At 30.6% G+C, this 18,802-nt stretch overlaps 1 protein-coding gene across 2 annotated transcripts in view; it reads right to left on the bottom strand.

The window, feature by feature from the left end:
• The window catches only part of LOC145297713 (uncharacterized), a 54,513-nt gene extending 35,979 nt beyond the window's left edge, over window positions 1-18,534 (bottom strand). Inside the window, exon 1 of one of the 2 annotated variants that reach the window (XM_080143920.1) lies at window positions 18,456-18,534. The gene's annotated coding sequence lies outside the window, so the exon portion shown is untranslated. The other variant, XM_080143921.1, reaches the window with a different exon arrangement.
• Window positions 18,535-18,802: the final 268 nt, after the last annotated feature.

Below are 18,802 nucleotides of genomic sequence, written 5' to 3' on the forward strand. Positions count from 1 at the left end.
ACAAAACAGAAAACAGAGAGACAAATGACAAAACAAGAAAAGAGAAATGGGAAGAGAAACAACTCCACGGAAGATTCATAAGAATGACAAAAGATGAGAATAATGAAAACACCTGGACATGGATGCGAAAATGACATATAAACCGTGAAACTGAATCTCTAATAACTGCAGCACAAGATAACTTGATAAGAACCAACCATATCAAAGCAAGGATCGATAAAACACAAGAAAACGGTAAATGCAGACTCTGTGGACAGAGAGACGAAACGATAAACCATATAGTAAGTGAATGCAGCAACCTGGCCCAAAAGGAATACAAAAACAGGCATGACCAAGTGGGGAGGGCGGTGCACTGGGAATTGTGCAAACGACTGCATTTTGAGCGTACAGACAAATGGTATAAGCATAAACCCGCAACAGCACTCGAAAACGAGAACCACAAAATCCTATGGGACATGGACATACAGACGGACAAACCCATCCAGGCAAGAAGACCAGATCTCGTAATAATTGACAAGAAAGAGAAATCCTGTCAAATCGTAGATTTTGCTGTCCCAGCTGACCACAGGGTGAGTATGAAAGAAAAGGAGAAACAAAGCAAATACACAGAGCTAGTCAAAGAGTGAAAAAGGAATTTGGATGATGAAGAAAATCAAAATACTACCGGTAATAGTAGGAGCACTAGGAACAATTCCGAAAAACTTCGAAAAAAGAATGGCAGAAATTGGAATCAGAGGAATAACTGCAAAAATACAACACCTAACGATAATGAAAAACCCTAGAATGTGGGGAATAACACAAGACAATATAACAAATAAGCGTTACAGGGAATGAAGAACGCCGAAGCTGCATATCAACAAGTTCTACACCACCATCATGCATCCCCCCCATTGTCTCATCACCGCCCCCCCCCCAGAAAAGTGATACCAAAGAGCCGAGAAAGGTCAAAGAGGATGGAGAGACCGAGGAGAGAGCGCTGGCCAGACCTCTGCTGGACAAGCGCGAAGAGAACTGGGATTGTGGGGAGACTTAGTGCCACTCAAATTCCAGTATAAACCAATGGCCACTACCAGCGAGAAATCAATGGTATGAGGCTGTTGCGATTACGCAGATTTATCTGCAAATGCTATCGAAGGAGGTGGAGAGAGGTGGACGTCTGGGGAGACTTGTTGTCATTCAGCTTCCAGAGAACACCACAGGTTTCCAAACCGATCGTTTGTTGACTTGTGTGAACGCTCCATGTGAGCCAATAATAATAATAATAATAATAATAATGATAATAATAATGATGATAATAGCGTTTCAGCTAGTTTGGAGTATGTATAATCACTCAAAAATCGAAAATTACACAAAATACTCTTAGAACATTACATTTTCTAACACTTTGTGAAATTTATTGGATGTGCTTTTACCAGCATGTTTCATTATTTTCGATTTTTGAGCGATTATAAAGTCTCTAAACTGGTTGTAATGACACCGCAAGCACACTGTCATGTTTTTTTTTCATTCTAATTCAACAGACTTTACACTACTTTTGTTTTTAAGTAAAAACACTTCAAAATAAGTTAAAATACAAAAACTTATCCAGATAGGTAGAAGAGTAACTTAGCTTAGGTAACTGTTATTTGTTGTATATTTATTTTTTCACCTCGTTTTTGTTTTGTTAACTATCGTAATAAATGCACTGTTTTCTTTGATAATTACTACCAAATCCCTCAGCATCAAAAGCTAACAGAGTCGGGGACATTCTTGGAATCCCCATTTTTTTGTTGACTGCGATGTTGACTCCGTTCAGTTCGATGAGGTCCACCCTCTCTGGTCGCTGCTTCCCATCTTTCAAGTTGAGTAAATGGATTGCTTACTGCCTGAGGCGCCGCTAGAGGTTACATCAACCGAAACGTTGTGAAAATGACACTCAAGAGGAAAATAGTAGTCCGGAGATTCCAAATACGAATAACCAATCCTCATCTCAAAAATTAAGAAACGAAATAAGTATTGGCAAATATGTATTTCAGTGGCATAAATTATTTGACAAACAAAAATTTATAAAAATTATTTATTTTTTATATAAAACACATTATTAGACCCTAAGGCTGAAATACCCCCCTCCCAATTTAATTTTTATTATTTTTTCAACATTTTTTTTATTAGACTAAATGTACAACAATCGAGACCGCCATCTTGTTTTGAAAATTTGGCCTTTCTAAGGCTTCATAGATTTGCCTTTTTGAGGCCAAATTTGACCTTTTTTATGCTTTTGCGTGGAACCATGGTCCATGCAAGAGCGTAAAAAGGCTAAACCTGGCGTAAAAAGACTAATCTGGCAATACTTAGAAAGGCCAAAATTTCAAAACAAGTTGGCGCCCTGAATTGTTGTATATTTAGTCTTATAAAAAATGGTGAAAAAAATAATAAAAATAAGGTCTAATAACGTGTTTTATATAAAAATAAATATTTCTTATAATTTTTTGTCTGTCAAATAATTTACGCTGCTGAAATATACATTTGCCTAAATATTTAAAAATAATCAGAAAATAAGAAAATAATTTTTTTTTAAAATAAGGCCAAATACAATTTTTGAAGGCCAAACTGCTAAAAACAAGGCTAAATCCGCAAAATTTGCCATTAAAATGGCCAAACTTGAAATCTTAAAATAGCCAGACGTTGGGACTTAGTCTTGTACAATTAGGATTTGCTGACTGATATTTATTGGGTGAGAAAAGCGGGAGAGAGAGAGAGAGAAAGAGAGAGAGACAGAGAAAGGGAGAGAGAGAGACAGAGAGACAGAGAGAGAGAGAGAGAGAGAGAGAGAAGTGGAGGAATGAGAAATAGTAATAGTTGTATGGAGAAGAAGGAAGGTTGGTGCTTTCAAATAAAATTAAAAAAATGTAGGCGAGCAGTAAAGGTGGCGCCCCCTAACAGCAATGGGAGCGGGATGCTGCTGCTGATGATGATGCCAGAAAGAAAAAAAGAAGAGAATAATGGTTGGAGGATGAGATAAGGCCGTCTTTGTTTCTTCTCTCAGCATTTATCCGTCGCGTCATCTTTTAGGATGACGTCAGTAAAAGGAGAAAAAGGCTTGGGTGAAAATGAAGACAAAGATTATATGAAATGAGAGAGAGAGAGAGAGAGAGAGAGAGAGAGAGAGAGAGAGAGAGAGAGAGAGAGAGGGCGATCCAATGACTCGACAAAAATAGCACACACACACACACACACACACACACACACACACACACACACACACACACACACACACAAAACAAAAAACAAAAAAACAAAAAAACAACAACCTTTGAACACTTAGTCAGCACCTGACTCACGACACTTTATGAAACAAGATTAATCTTTTTGCTTGTTTCTTTCTTCGTCAAAATGTCGGCTTCGTTCGTTAATGTGCTCTTCCTTAACTTTATTCTTCGATGCCTTCTTTTCCCGTTCTTTGTTTCTTTCTTTGTTTCTTTCTTCTCTTTCTTCCTTTCTTTCTTTCTTTCTTTCTCTCTTTCACTTGTCTTTCTTTCTTTCACCTCTCGTTCTTACTTTCCTTTCTTTCTTTCTCTTTCTTTCTTTCTTTCTTTCACTTGTTTCTCTTTCTTTCTCTCACTTGTTTCTGTCTCTCTTTCTTTCTCTCTCTTTCTTTCTTCATTTCATTTGTCTTTCTTTCTTTCTTTCACTTGTTTCTCTCTCTCTCTTTCTTTCTCTTTCTTACTTTCTTTCTTTCTTCATTTCACTTATCTTTCTTTCACTTGTTTTTCTTTCTTTCTTTCTTTCTTTCTTTCCTTTCCTTTCCTTTCCTTTGCTAAATATCCCAACTTTTTCTCTTTCTATTCTCATTTTCATTTTCTACTTTTCTTTTCTCGTTCTTTCATTCTTTCACCCATTTTTTACGTTTCTTTTATCATTTTTTTTTAAATTTGTTCCTTTTCTTTCTTTCTTTCTTTCTTTCTTTCCTTCCTTTTGTATACATATCGATCGCTGCGTCTACTTTCCTTTAGTTCTTCCCCTTCTTTCATTCTTTTTCTTCAATCCGATTTCTGTTTCTTTCTTTTCTCGTTCTTTTTCTTACTTTTTTCTCGTTCATTCTCTTTCGTTCCCCCCCCCCCCCAGTCTTTACATTTTGTCCTTTCTTTTTCCTTTTACTATCCTTCTTTTCTATACGTTCCAATTTCTATTTATCAAAATATAATCTAATTTTTTCTTTTTCCCTTTATTTCCTGCTTTCATTCTTTATTTCTTACCATGCTTTCCCCTTGCCAAACTTTCACAAAATAAAACACTCAACTAGCTACAACCACTATATATGATTCCCCCCACTCTCTATTTGTGCCTAATTCTAAACGCAGATTCCATGAACAAAGCTTTTTTTTCTCCCCAGAACTGCACGCACGTGGAAAACTGTTCGGCTGACCTGTTTCCCGGTTGAATACAACATGGTAGCCTTCAAATCTAATGTAAACAAGTTCTTGTTGAGCTGTCCTCATGAATAATCAAATTCTACCCAATTCACACACACACACACACACACACACACACACACACACACACACACACACACATATATATCCACTAACACGTGTTTCGACGTCCGATTCAGCCACTCTGATGAGTCGTGGACGACGAAACACGTGTCAGTGGATAATTATATTAAAAAATAATAATAATAATAATAATAATAATAATAATAATAATAATAATATATGCCGCTCCCCATTAAAGGGGGTACCAGATTGGTCAATGGGAAAATTATTCCCAACAAGCATTTAGGTAAAAATGCACTTTCATATAAATACTTGAATTCATTCAAGAAAGTATCGTTAACAAAAACAAATAAAAACACATATATATATATATATATATATATATATATATATATATATATATATATATATATATATATATATATACAGGAGAAAGACATTTTGTATTCCTACACGTCAACAAATAGGAAAGAAATACAGAAACGATATAAACATCTATATATTTTTCGTATTAATTTTTTATCCATATATGTATGTATGTATGTATGTATGTATGTATGTATAACTATTATATTATACTCCTTTTAGTCTGTCTGTATGTCCCTTCTACTATTTTTCAGAAATTACTGAGCCGATCTGGCTGAAATCTGGTACGGACGAACTAAGTATTAGGGTATCCATTTGATGCACAGTTATAGATTAATAAGGATTACTTAATACAATATCACATTTACTCCAGAAGTTTGGCATAAAGTACTTATTCCGGAAGTTTTTTTTAAAGTGCTTAAATATATATAAATATATTATAATAGTCAGGCAAATCCTTATGAGAACGAAACGCGGAAACTTAATTGTCATATAAATATGAAATATAGAAATATAAACTGTACAAACTTACTATCTAGCTCGACTACGTATTGAGCACTGTCCAAGTAAATAACGAAAAAGTAGGCGCATAAAATTTTATGTACATACATGAAATAATTTCTCTCTCCCCCTCTCTCTTTATATCTATCTATATCTATCTATCTATATATCTATAAAAGTGAAAGTGTCATAATAGGGGTCAAAGTTTAAAAAATTGACCGCTTTTTTTCTTTTTTTTGCTCAACATACACCTCCAAATACCCGGGCAACGCCGGGCACCCATAATAGTATATCTATAAAAGTGAACGTGTCTGTGTGTCTGTCTGTCTGTGTACATTTCCTTACACAATAACTCTGTCAATTTTTAGTCTAGAGACTCGAAATTTGATATACAGGGTACTGAGATTTGGGAAAATCTTTGTAATCCGTTTTCGGCCAGAAATTGGGGTCTTAAGGTGTCAAAGTTCAGCGATTTGATTTTTGAGAACTCTATCAAACTCCTTTGACAATTTTGGGTATAAACACTTGAAATTTTAGATATAGGTTCTTTGGACATGGATCTAACTTAATAACTTGATTTGAGCCCAAAACAATAAATGTTAAGGGGTCATAATAGGGGTCAAAGTGAAAAAAAATTGACCTCTCCACTCTCTACCAAATTACTCAGACAATTTCTGGTCTAAACATTTGAAATTTTACATAAAGGGTATTCAGAGATAGGGCAAGCTTTTTAATCGGTTTGGGTCGAAAATTTGAGCTACCAATATATAAATGTATGTATTTATGTTTGCATGTCTGCCTAAAACTTTCGACAGAGGCAATGGATTTTCACAAGATTAGTATAATTTTGAAGCTTGACCCTTCAGACGACAAATACCGAAATATTGGCTAAAAACATTAATTCATTTACCCTCAACTGGGCACTTTTCTACAGGGAGGGGGTCACTTTTTTCACCGATATTTTCAAGAGTCATTCCCTCTTTTCGATTGTCTAGCCTTAATTTAAACCTACGTCACTTCCAGTTTGGCGGTGGTCGTAACAGCAAAGACGTCATGTTTTTTTCCCGTTCTTTCCTCTTTCGCGGTATGGGTTCGAGCCTGCCTTCCTACTACCACTTTTATTTTTTGCTCAACATACACCTCCAAACACCCGGGCAACGCCGGGTTGAAATGCTAAAAGTGAAAATGTTTGTCTGCCTGTCTGTCTGTCTATGTACATTTCCCTATCAAATAACTCTGTCAATTTTCGGTCTACAGACTTGAAATTTTACATACAGGATATTGAGATTTGGAAAAATCTTTCTAATTGGGTTTCGGCCAGAAATTTTGCTGTTAAGGGGTCAAAATTCAATGATTTAACCTTTGAGAACTCTACCAAACTCCTCTGCCAATTTTGGTTCCAAACACTTGAAATTTTATATATAGATTACGTGGACATGGATCTAACTTTATAATTTAATTGAGCCCAAAACAGTAGATGTTAAGAGGTCAAAATTGGGGTAAAAAATTTTTTAAAATTTGATTTTTGCGGTCTCTGACAAATAACTGAACCAATTTTTGGTCAAAATATTTGAAATTTTACATAAAGTGTACTCAGACATAGGGCAAGCTTTTTAATCGTTTTTTTTTTTTTTTTGCCGAAAATTGGATTTCCAAGGGGGTCAAAGTTCAAAAGATTTGACCTTTGTGGTCTCAAGCAAACTATTAAGACAATTTTGAGTCTAAGCATTTGAAATTTTACATAAAGGGTATTCAGACATGCAGCAAGCTTTTAAAGCAGTTTTTTGGCGTAAATTTTGCTGGCAAGAGGTCAGTTTACAGAGTTGACGATTGCAGACTCTACCAAGCTCTTTTAGATGTAGGTTACTTGGACAGGGATAAAACAGTTTTATTTAATTTGACCCCAAAACAATAAATGTTAAGAGGTCAAAATTAGAGTCAAAGTTAAAGAAGTGTATTACATAGAAAGGCATTACCGTACATATTCACACTTTTTAATGTATACGCATGCACATAAAGTTATGAAGAGTACAAGAGCAAAGCCGAGCGGAACTGCTAGTATATATATATATATATATATATATATATATTCTGTTGAGCAAAAAAAAAATAAAAAAGTGGTAGTAGGAAGGCAAGCTCGAACCCATATTGCGAAGGAGGAAAAGAACGTGGGAAAAAACCCTGAGGTCTTTGCTGTTAGGACCACCGCCAAACTGGAAGTGACTTACGTTTAAATTAAAACTAGACAATCGAAAGGAGAGGATGACTTTCAAAAATATCGGCGAAAAAGCAGCCCTCCCCCCTGTAGAAAACTGCCCAGTTGAAGGTGAAGATATTAATGTTTTTAGCCAATTTTTCGATATTTGTCGCATGAAAGGTTGAACTTCAAAACGATACTGATCTTGGTAAAATCCGTCACCTCTGTCGAAAGTTTTAGGGAGACATGCAAACATACATACATACATACATACATACATACATACATACATACATTTATATATTGGTAACAAAAAATTTTCGGCCAAAAACCGATTAAAAGCTTGCCCTATCTCTGAATACCTTTTATGTAAAATTTCAAATGTTTAGACCAGAAATTGTCTGAGTAATTTAGTAGAGACCACAGAGGTCAATTTTTTTTTTTAACTTTGACCCCTATTATGTCCTAGGAACCTATAACTAAAATTTCAATTGTTTACACCCAAAATTGTCAGAGGAGTTTGGTAGAGTTCTCAAAGGTCAAATCGTTTAACTTTGACCCATTAACAGCCGATAACGGACTACAAAGATTTTCCCAAATCTCAGTACCCTGTATATCAAATTTCGCGTCTGTAGACTAAAAATTGACAGTTATTGCGTTGGAAAATGTACATAGACACATAAACAGACACACAGACACGTTCATATATATATATAGATTACTAGCATTTCAGCCCGGCGTTGCCCGGGTGTTTAGAGGTGTATGCTGAGCAAAAAAACAAAAAACAAAAAAAAAACAGTCAATTTTGTTTTAACTTTGACCCCTATTATGACCTCTTAACATTTATTGTTTGGGGCTCAAATCAAGTTATTAAGTTAGATCCATGTCCAAGGAACCTATATCTAAAATTTCAAGTGTTTAGACCCAAAATTGTTGGAGGAGTTTGGTAGAGTTCTCAAAGGTCAAATCGATGAACTTTGACCCCTTAACAGCCCAATTTCTGGCCGAAAACCAATCACAAAGATTTTTCCACATCTCAGTACCCTGTATATCAAATTCGAGTCTGTAGACTAAAAATTGACAGAATTATTGCGTAGGGAAATGTACACACACAGACAGACACACAGACAGACACACAGACACGTTCACTTTTATAGATATATAGATATAGATAGATATGTGAATGTGTGCGTGCACGCGCGCGGGTGTGTTTTGTTCTGTAATGACAAGTAAATAATTTTAAGGGGGCGGTAACTCGATTCCTTGTCAGGGTGGTGATTACTGTTTCCTAGAAAGGACTGATGAATTTTAGGATGGATAGGTGCGGCTTTTATTTCTTAAAAGAAAAATTTAATAATAGGATTGACTAATATATATATATATATATATATATATATATATATATATATATATATATATATATATATATATATATATATATGAAACAATTATACAGAATTATAAATATGTAACAAATCTCACTAGATTTCTAGTACTCTTCCCTGCTTTCGATAAACTTTGCAAATGACTTATCGCAACAATCGCTCGGCATTGACTTTTTGCTGGGAACAACCTTTGGTCTTCACTGGAATTTCGGTAGCAATAAGCCCCACTTCAAATCCCAGAACTCTTCGCACTCATCCGGTAGAAGTCTGGTTAGTGTTTTATCTCCTTGGTCTATCCAACCCCCTTGACCTTTCACGCCTATTTTGTGTGGTATGTGACGAGGCTGATCGTATATTATTTACTCACTAGGAGTTCTCACACATGTCATTATCCCAGATCACTCACTGAATAGCACCGGTGGTGTTCCCTGGAGTCTGGGTGACAACAAGTCTCTCCATATTTCCAGTACTTTTCCTCTTTTTTGATATCCTTTGCAAATGAATTTGCATTATCACAGCAGCCTTTTGCCATTGACTTCATACTGGCAATAAACTTGGAATTTGGGTGGCAATAAACCTCCCAAAGGCCCAGTGGAGGTTTGGTTGGTGCTTTCTCTTATTAGCCTTTCAATCTTTATTGACTGTTTGGTGTGGAGTTTTAAAGTTTTCGGAAATTTTCCAAATGCTTCTACTATTATTGTGGTATTTTAACTTTTTTCATCCTTTTGAGCTCTCTGGCTAGTTCCGGTTATTTGCTCTGCTTCTCTTTCTCCTTGATCTTCACTTTGTGGTCTGCTGGAACGGCAAAATCTACAATCTGTTTGGACTTTTTCTTCTTGTTAACCTTTAGGATATCTGGTCTTCTTGCTTGGATCGATCAATCATGTTTGTACATCCATGTCTCATAGGATTTTGTGACTTTCATTTTTAAGTACTACTGCTGATATGTGCTTGTACCATTTGTCTAGGTGCTCAGTCTACAGTTCTCTGTATAACTCCCAGTGTACTGTCTTCCCTACTTGATCGTGTCTATTTTTATATTCTTTTGAGGCTAGTTTGATGCATTCGCTTATTATGTGGTTTATTGTTTCACCTCTTTGTCCACAGTCTGTATTGGCTGTTTTCTTGTGTCTGGGTGATTATTGTTTTGATGTGGTTTGTTCTAATTGCATTATCTTGTGCTGCTGCTATTAGGGATTCAGTTTCTCTGTTAAGGTTTCTTTTGTAGCCATATCCAAGTGTTTTTGTTAGCCTCATCTTTTATCACCCTTATGAAGCGTCACTGTTGCTGTTTCTTTTCCCATTTCTCTTTTCTCCTCTTTCCGTCCCGTCTCTCTTTTTTCTGTCGTGTTCTTTTTTATTCGTGTCTCTTGCTGCGGTAATTTTTTTTTTTTTTCAGTATTTTGCATTATGTATTTTTATCATTTTTTTTCAGTATTTTGCATTATGTATTTTTATAATTTTTTTTTTTCAGTATTTTGCATTATGTATTTTTATAATTTTTTTTTCAGTATTTTGCATTATGTATTTTTATAATTTTTTTTTTCAGTATTTTGCATTATGTATTTTTATAATTTTTTTTCAGTATTTTGCATTATGTATTTTTATAATTTTTTTTCAGTATTTTGCATTATGTATTTTTATATTTTTTTTCCAGTATTTTGCATTATGTATTTTTATAAATTTTTTTCAGTATTTTGCATTATGTATTTTTATAATTTTTTTTTCAGTATTTTGCATTATGTATTTTTATAATTTTTTTTCCAGTATTTTGAATTATGTATTTATACATATTTTTATTCAGTATTTTGCATTACGTATTTTTATAATTTTTTTTCCAGTATTTTGCATTATGTATTATTTTTCAGTATTTTGCATTATGTATTTTTATAAAATTTTTTTCAGTATTTTGCCTTATGTATTTATATTTTTTTTTCAGTATTTTGCATTATGTATTTATATAATTTTTTTTCAGTATTTTGCATTATGTATTTTTATAATTTTTTTTCAGTATTTTGCATTATGTATTTTTATAATTTTTTTTCTAGTATTTTGCATTATGTATTTTTATTTTTTTTTTTTCAGTATTTTGCATTATGTATTTTTATAATTTTTTTTCCAGTATTTTGCATTATGTATTTATATTTTTTTTTTCAGTATTTTGCATTATGTATTTTTATATTTTTTTTTTCCAGTATTTTGCATTATGTATTTTTATTTTTCAGTATTTTGCATTATGTATTTTTATAATTTTTTTTCAGTATTTTGCATTATGTATTTTTATAAATTTTTTTTTCAGTATTTTGCATTATGTATTTTTATAATTTTTTTCAGTATTTTGCATTATGTATATTTATATTTTTTTTCAGTATTTTGCATTATGTATTTTTATAATTTTTTTTCCAGTATTTTGCATTATGTATTTTTTTTCAGTATTTTGCATTATGTATTTTTATAATTTTTTTCCAGTATTTTGCATTAAGTATTTTTATTTTATTTTTTTCAGTATTTTGCATTATGTATTTTTATATTTTTTTCCAGTATTTTGCATTATGTATTTTTATTTTTTTTTCAGTACTTTGCATTATGTATTTTATAATTTTTTTCTCAGTATTTTGCATTATGTATTTTTATAGATTTTTTCAGTATTTTGCATTATGTATTTTTATATTTTTTTTTCAGTATTTTGCATTATGTATTTTTATATTTTTTTTCTCAGTATTTTGCATTATGTATTTTATAATTTTTTTTCAGTATTTTGCATTATGTATTTTTATAATTTTTTTCTCAGTATTTTGCATTATGTATTTTATAATTTTTTTTTCTCAGTATTTTGCAGTATGTATTTTCATAATTTTTTTTCCGTATTTTGCATTATGTATTTTTTAAAGTATTTTGCATTATGTATTTTTATAATTTTTTTCCAGTATTTTGCATTATGTATTTTTATAATTTTTTTTCCAGTATTTTGCATTATGTATTTTTATTATTTTTTTCAGTATTTTGCATTATGTATTTTATAATTTTTTTTTCAGTATTTTGCTTTATGTATTTTTATAATTTTTTTTCAGTATTTTGCATTATGTATTTGCATAATTTTTTTTTCCAGTATTTTGCATTATGTATTATTATAATTTTTTTTTCAGTATTTTGCAGTATGTACTTTTATAAATTTTTTTTTCAGTATTTTGCATTATGTTTTTTATAATTTTTTTCCAGTATTTTGCATTATGTATTTTACATATTTTTATTCAGTATTTTGCATTACGTATTTTTATAATTTTTTTTCCAGTATTTTGCATTATGTATTTTTTTTTTTTTTTTCAGTATTTTGCATTATGTATTTTTATAATTTTTTTTCAGTATTTTGCATTATGTATTTTTATAATTTTTTTTCAGTATTTTGCATTATGTATTTATATATATATTTTTTTCCAGTATTTTGCATTATGTATTTTTATAATTTTTTTTCAGTATTTTGCATTATGTATTTTTATTTTTTTCCAGTATTTTGCATTATGTATTTTTAAATTTTTTTTCCAGTATTTTGCATTATGTATTTTTATTTTTATTTTTCAGTATTTTGCATTATGAATTTTTATAATTTTTTCCAGTATTTTGCATTATGTATTTATATTTTTTTTTCAGTATTTTGCATTATGTATTTTTATATTTTTTTTTCAGTATTTTGCATTATGTATTTTTATATTTTTTCTCAGTATTTTGCATTATGTATTTTTATATTTTTTTCCAGTATTTTGCATTATGAATTTTTAGATCCATGTCCAAAGAACCTATATCTAAAATTTCAAGTGTTTATACCCAAAATTGTCAAAGGAGTTTGATAGAGTTCTCAAAAATCAAATCGCTGAACTTTGACACCTTAAGACCCCAATTTCTGGCCGAAAACGGATTACAAAGATTTTCCCAAATCTCAGTACCCTGTATATCAAATTTCGAGTCTCTAGACTAAAAATTGACAGAGTTATTGTGTAAGGAAATGTACACAGACAGACAGACACACAGACACGTTCACTTTTATAGATATACTATTATGGGTGCCCGGCGTTGCCCGGGTATTTGGAGGTGTATGTTGAGCAAAAAAAAAGAAAAAAAGCGGTCAATTTTTTAAACTTTGACCCCTATTATGACACTTTCACTTTTATAGATATATAGATAGATAGATATAGATAGATATAAAGAGAGAGGGGGAGAGAGAAATTATTTCATGTATGTACATAAAATTTTATGCGCCTACTTTTTCGTTATTTACTTGGACAGTGCTCAATACGTAGTCGAGCTAGATAGTAAGTTTGTACAGTTTATATTTCTATATTTCATATTTATATGACAATTAAGTTTCCGCGTTTCGTTCTCATAAGGATTTGCCTGACTATTATAATATATTTATATATATTTAAGCACTTTAAAAAAAACTTCCGGAATAAGTACTTTATGCCAAACTTCTGGAGTAAATGTGATATTGTATTAAGTAATCCTTATTAATCTATAACTGTGCATCAAATGGATACCCTAATACTTAGTTCGTCCGTACCAGATTTCAGCCAGATCGGCTCAGTAATTTCTGAAAAATAGTAGAAGGGACATACAGACAGACTAAAAGGAGTATAATATAATAGTTATACATACATACATACATACATACATACATACATACATACATACATATATGGATAAAAAATTAATACGAAAAATATATAGATGTTTATATCGTTTCTGTATTTCTTTCCTATTTGTTGACGTGTAGGAATACAAAATGTCTTTCTCCTGTATATATATATATATATATATATATATATATATATATATATATATATATATATATATATATATATATATATATATGTTTTTATTTGTTTTTGTTAACGATACTTTCTTGAATGAATTCAAGTATTTATATGAAAGTGCATTTTTACCTAAATGCTTGTTGGGAATAATTTTCCCATTGACCAATCTGGTACCCCCTTTAATGGGGAGCGGCATATATTATTATTATTATTATTATTATTATTATTATTATTATTATTATTATTATTATTATTATTTTTTAATATAATTATCCACTGACACCTGTTTCGTCGTCCACGACTCATCAGAGTGGCTGAATCGGACGTCGAAACACGTGTTAGTGGATATATATATATATGTGTGTGTGTGTGTGTGTGTGTGTGTGTGTGTGTGTGTGTGTGTGTGTGTGTGTGTGTGTGTGTGTGTGTGTGTTAACTTATAAAATACATAATGCAAAATACTGAAAAAAAAAAATAAAAATACATAATGCAAAATACTGGAAAAAAAATTATAAAAATACATAATGCAAAATACTGGAAAAAAAATTATAAAAATACATAATGCAAAATACTGAAAAAAAATACATACTGCATAATACTGAAAAAAAAATTATAAAAATACATAATGCAAAATACTGAAAAAAAAATTATAAAAATACATAATGCAAAATACTGAGAAAAAAAAATTATAAAATACATAATGCAAAATACTGAGAAAAAAAATTATAAAAATACATAATGCAAAATACTGAAAAAAAATTATAAAATACATAATGCAAAATACTGAGAAAAAAAATATAAAAATATAAATAAATAAAGTATTTTGCATTATGTATTTTTATAATTTTTTTCCAGTATTTTGCATTATGTATTTTTATATATTTTTTTCCAGTATTTTGCATTATGTATTTTTATAATTTTTTTTCAGTATTTTGCATTATGTATTTTTATAATTTTTTTTCAGTATTTTGCATTATATATTTTTATAATTTTTTTTCAGTATTTTGCATTATGTATTTTTATAATCTTTTTCAGTATTTTGTATTATGTATTTTATAATTTTTTTTCAGTATTTTGCATTATGTATTTTATAATTTTTTTTCCAGTATTTTGCATTATATATTTTTATAATTTTTTTTTTCAGTTTTTAGCATTATGTATTTTTATAATTTTTTTTTCAGTATTTTGCATTATGTATTTTTATAATTTTTTTTTTCAGTATTTTGCATTATGTATTTTTATAATTTTTTTTTCAGTATTTTGCATTATGTATTTTTATAATTTTTTTTTTCAGTATTTTGCATTATGTATTTTATAAATTTTTTTTCCAGTATTTTGCATTATGTATTTTATAAATTTTTTTTCCAGTATTTTGCATTATGTATTTTTATAGTTTTTTTACAGTATTTTGCATTATGTATTTTATAAATTTTTTTCCAGTATTTTGCATTATGTTTTTTTATAATTTTTTTTCAGTATTTTGCATTATGTATTTTATAATCTTTTTTTCAGTATTTTGCATTATGTATTTTTATAATTTTTTTCCATTATTTTGCATTATGTATTTTATAAATTTTTTTTTCCAGTATTTTGCATTATGTATTTTATAATTTTTTTTTCAGTATTTTGCATTACTGAATTTTCACGGTTTATAAAAACACATAGTATTCAACTCTTTCGACTCTATATTATCAAGCACCAAATAATCTATTTTATAAATTTTTTTCCAGTATTTTGCATTATGTATTTTTATAATTTTTTTTTCAGTATTTTGCATTATGTATTTTTATAATTTTTTTTCCAGTATTTTGCATTATGTATTTTTATAATTTTTTTCCAGTATTTTGCATTATGTATTTTTATAATTTTTGTGTGTGTGTGTGTCATTTACACAGTCTTGTATACAAACCAGTCCTCTTTCTCCGTTTTTCATTTTCACGTAGAGTCGGTCATCGTTATTCTTTGCATTGTGCATTGAGATGCGCGATTCTTCTTTGGTCCAACCTGTAAATTGTCCAGAGTAACTTACTAGTAATACTGCCCATGTGTTTACACCTTTTATTAGGTTTCTAGTACACTAACAGTTTATGATAATCTAACCGACTCTAAGAATAATAAAACAAAAAATAACTTTAAGGAAAACTGACGAGATTACATCACGCGGTTCAGTCTTTCTGTCTCTAATAATATTCAATGTAACATACCGAAAAAGCTTCTTTTTTTAAAAATAATTATTGATAACAATTTTAAAGGCTTACATAGATACAGCACACTTATAAACTGTACTGAATTATCAGACTGTTTTGTCATGATGAGATAAGGCTGGTATTACCTACTTTTTCGAGAGTTAGTTTATTGCCTGTTTTCTGGTGCGTCCATAAGCGCGTTCTCATCTGTTCTTGTACCCATCAGAATGCCTGTTAAAAGCAGCAGTGGCAACAATTCACAACGCAATAAATATTCATTTCTAAATCTTGCGCATAATATAAAACACACACACACACACACACACACACATATAAGAGAAAGAAAATTAAACTATAAGTTGAACTTTACAATCAAAATTTATTGTTCGACTGAATACTAAAAAAAAAACAATTTACAAAGTCCTTTTTCCGCAGAGTTTCAAAGCATGCTATTCTTGTTATTCGTCTCACCAGAGGACATAAAGAAATCAGCAAATTATATTTGTAGCAATGCTAGAATTTGCTATTTAAGGCATTAAGTGAAATCGCAATTTATTGTAGTTATAAATTGCCAGCTTGCGTGTGTATGCATATATATGTATGTATGTATGTATGTATGTATGTATGTATGCATGTATGTATCTCTCTCTCTCTTTCTCTCTCTCTCTCTCTCTCTCTCTCTCTCTCTCTCTATATATATATATATATATATATATATATATTGAAGATAACGGAATTTTCACGGTTTATAAAAACACATAGTATTCAAATTCTTCTTCCAGACTAACTTTTCTTTCACCCAGAACGTTCTCGGACACTTTGAACTCCCATTCATCACACATCCTTTACCTTTATTGTCTTACAAAGTTGTCAATAAAAATAAATTATTTTTGTTTGGATTTGTCATGCTTTATTTTGATAGAATTGTGATACAAATCAGTTCAAATCAACATTGCTGTCGCACTGAGATAAGAGTCTGTTATCTCCTAAGTGATCCCCCCTCCCAATTTTTTTCATTCTCTCTGGCAAAGGGTGTCAGTTTATTGCTAATCACCATTGGGAAATGTCGCAATTCTGCTCAGGCATTTTTTGTAGAGCATAGTGCGAATATCCTTATGAGATGGCTTCTTAAGGACAACACTTGACTTTATGAACAACCTTCCAGCAAGGAAGTAACTAACATGCTTTTTTTTTTTGCGGCAATCGCTTCAGACAAAGCACGAAGCCACTTGCTGATGGAGCTAAAAATATTACTGAAGGTCAAGAACTAGCAAACGATAAATAGATTTCGATCCAGAAAACAGTACTTCTCCCCCCCCCCCCTTGAGAGAAACATCGATCATGGAATGTGAGGACTAAAGGACACAATAAAGGGAAAAGAGATTTATGAGGCTGCCGGAAGTAAACCTAAGGTCCACTTTCTACACTACTCAAAATTAATATGCACTACCTTTAACGAGCTTCCTTCCCCTGGGTGGGGGGGGGCTGATTATGAGTTTGTTTTACTATACACATAAATTCGAAAAATTTGTCAAAAAACAAATATTTAACAAATAAATGTTATCAAAGGCAAGATAAGTTTTTAGTGTTTTTATGTAATGTAAAACATGTAATCGATTTGAAAATCATGCAGTGTTTATCGGTATATTTGAAAATAAAAATAACAAATGGCGGCGAGTTAAGTTTTGGAAAGTGAGTTCAAACTAAAAAATTATACAAAATGCCGTTAGAAACTTACTCAATATATGCCAGCCTATGTCATGTTAACATATATTGGGTGGGTTTTTAACAGTATTTTGTATGATTTTTTTTGTTGGGACTCATTTTCCCAAACTTAACGTATTCAACAGAGACCTCACCGCCATTTGTCCTTTTCAAATATATCGATAAACACTATATGATTTTCTAACCGAATAAACATTTTACATTAAATAAAAACACTAAAAACTTACCCAGTTAGGTAGAAAAATAACTTATCTTGCCTTTGATAACATTTATTTGTCATATATATATATATATATATATATATATTTACATCATTTTCAAATCTATGTGTATAATAAAACTAACCACTAATTTTTCTCTTTCGTTAAACTGACGTAATTTCTAGTCTTGCTGCAGTGAGAAACAGACGAAAACTAGTAATATAATCAATTTTCCATGGGAAGAAGGAGAGATGAGGTTTTATGAAGAGCATCACTTGAAAATAAAGGGGAAAAATCCTAATATGTAGCCGATCTTGCACTAAGTAGACAGGCACCTGGATTCACCCTGACTTCTAAAGATGGCCGTTTCAATGTCTTAAAAGAATAAAGTAATAATAAGTACACTTCCGTTTTCGCACGCGCATAGGCCCACGTCTGTGCCGTGTGAATATTTGAAAAAGAGAAGAAAGAAAGAAAGAAAGAAGAAAGAGTTAGATGCGACCTACATAATATGTCCATTTGTAAAACCGTAAAATCGATAAAGGCTTCGTGTTGTTGGCATCAGCGGACCGACAAGCATTTATTTATATGACAATAAGAATTTATACTTACGGATGACCCAACTGACCCTATAATTGTTCTGCGTACTCTCCGCAACACTAACCCAGTCCAATAAGATTCACACATCGAGTTTGTTTTAATATATATATATATATATATATATATATATATATATATATATATATATATATATATATATATATATATATATATATATATATATATAACGCCGTCTAATAGTAACGCTTGGAATCATTTATTTACAAAAATCACTCATTTATACTTACGGATGACTTGAATAATCGATGTTTGTTAAGATAGAGTCGACAATTCGATTAAAAAAAAAGAAACAAAGCAAAAAAAAAGAAAAAACAAAACAAAAAAAAACACAGTACTTA

This window comes from Euprymna scolopes, chromosome 18, assembly GCF_053919585.1.
Source record: "Euprymna scolopes isolate OS-2025 chromosome 18, ASM5391958v1, whole genome shotgun sequence".
Classification (NCBI taxonomy): Eukaryota; Metazoa; Mollusca; class Cephalopoda; order Sepiida; family Sepiolidae; genus Euprymna; species Euprymna scolopes.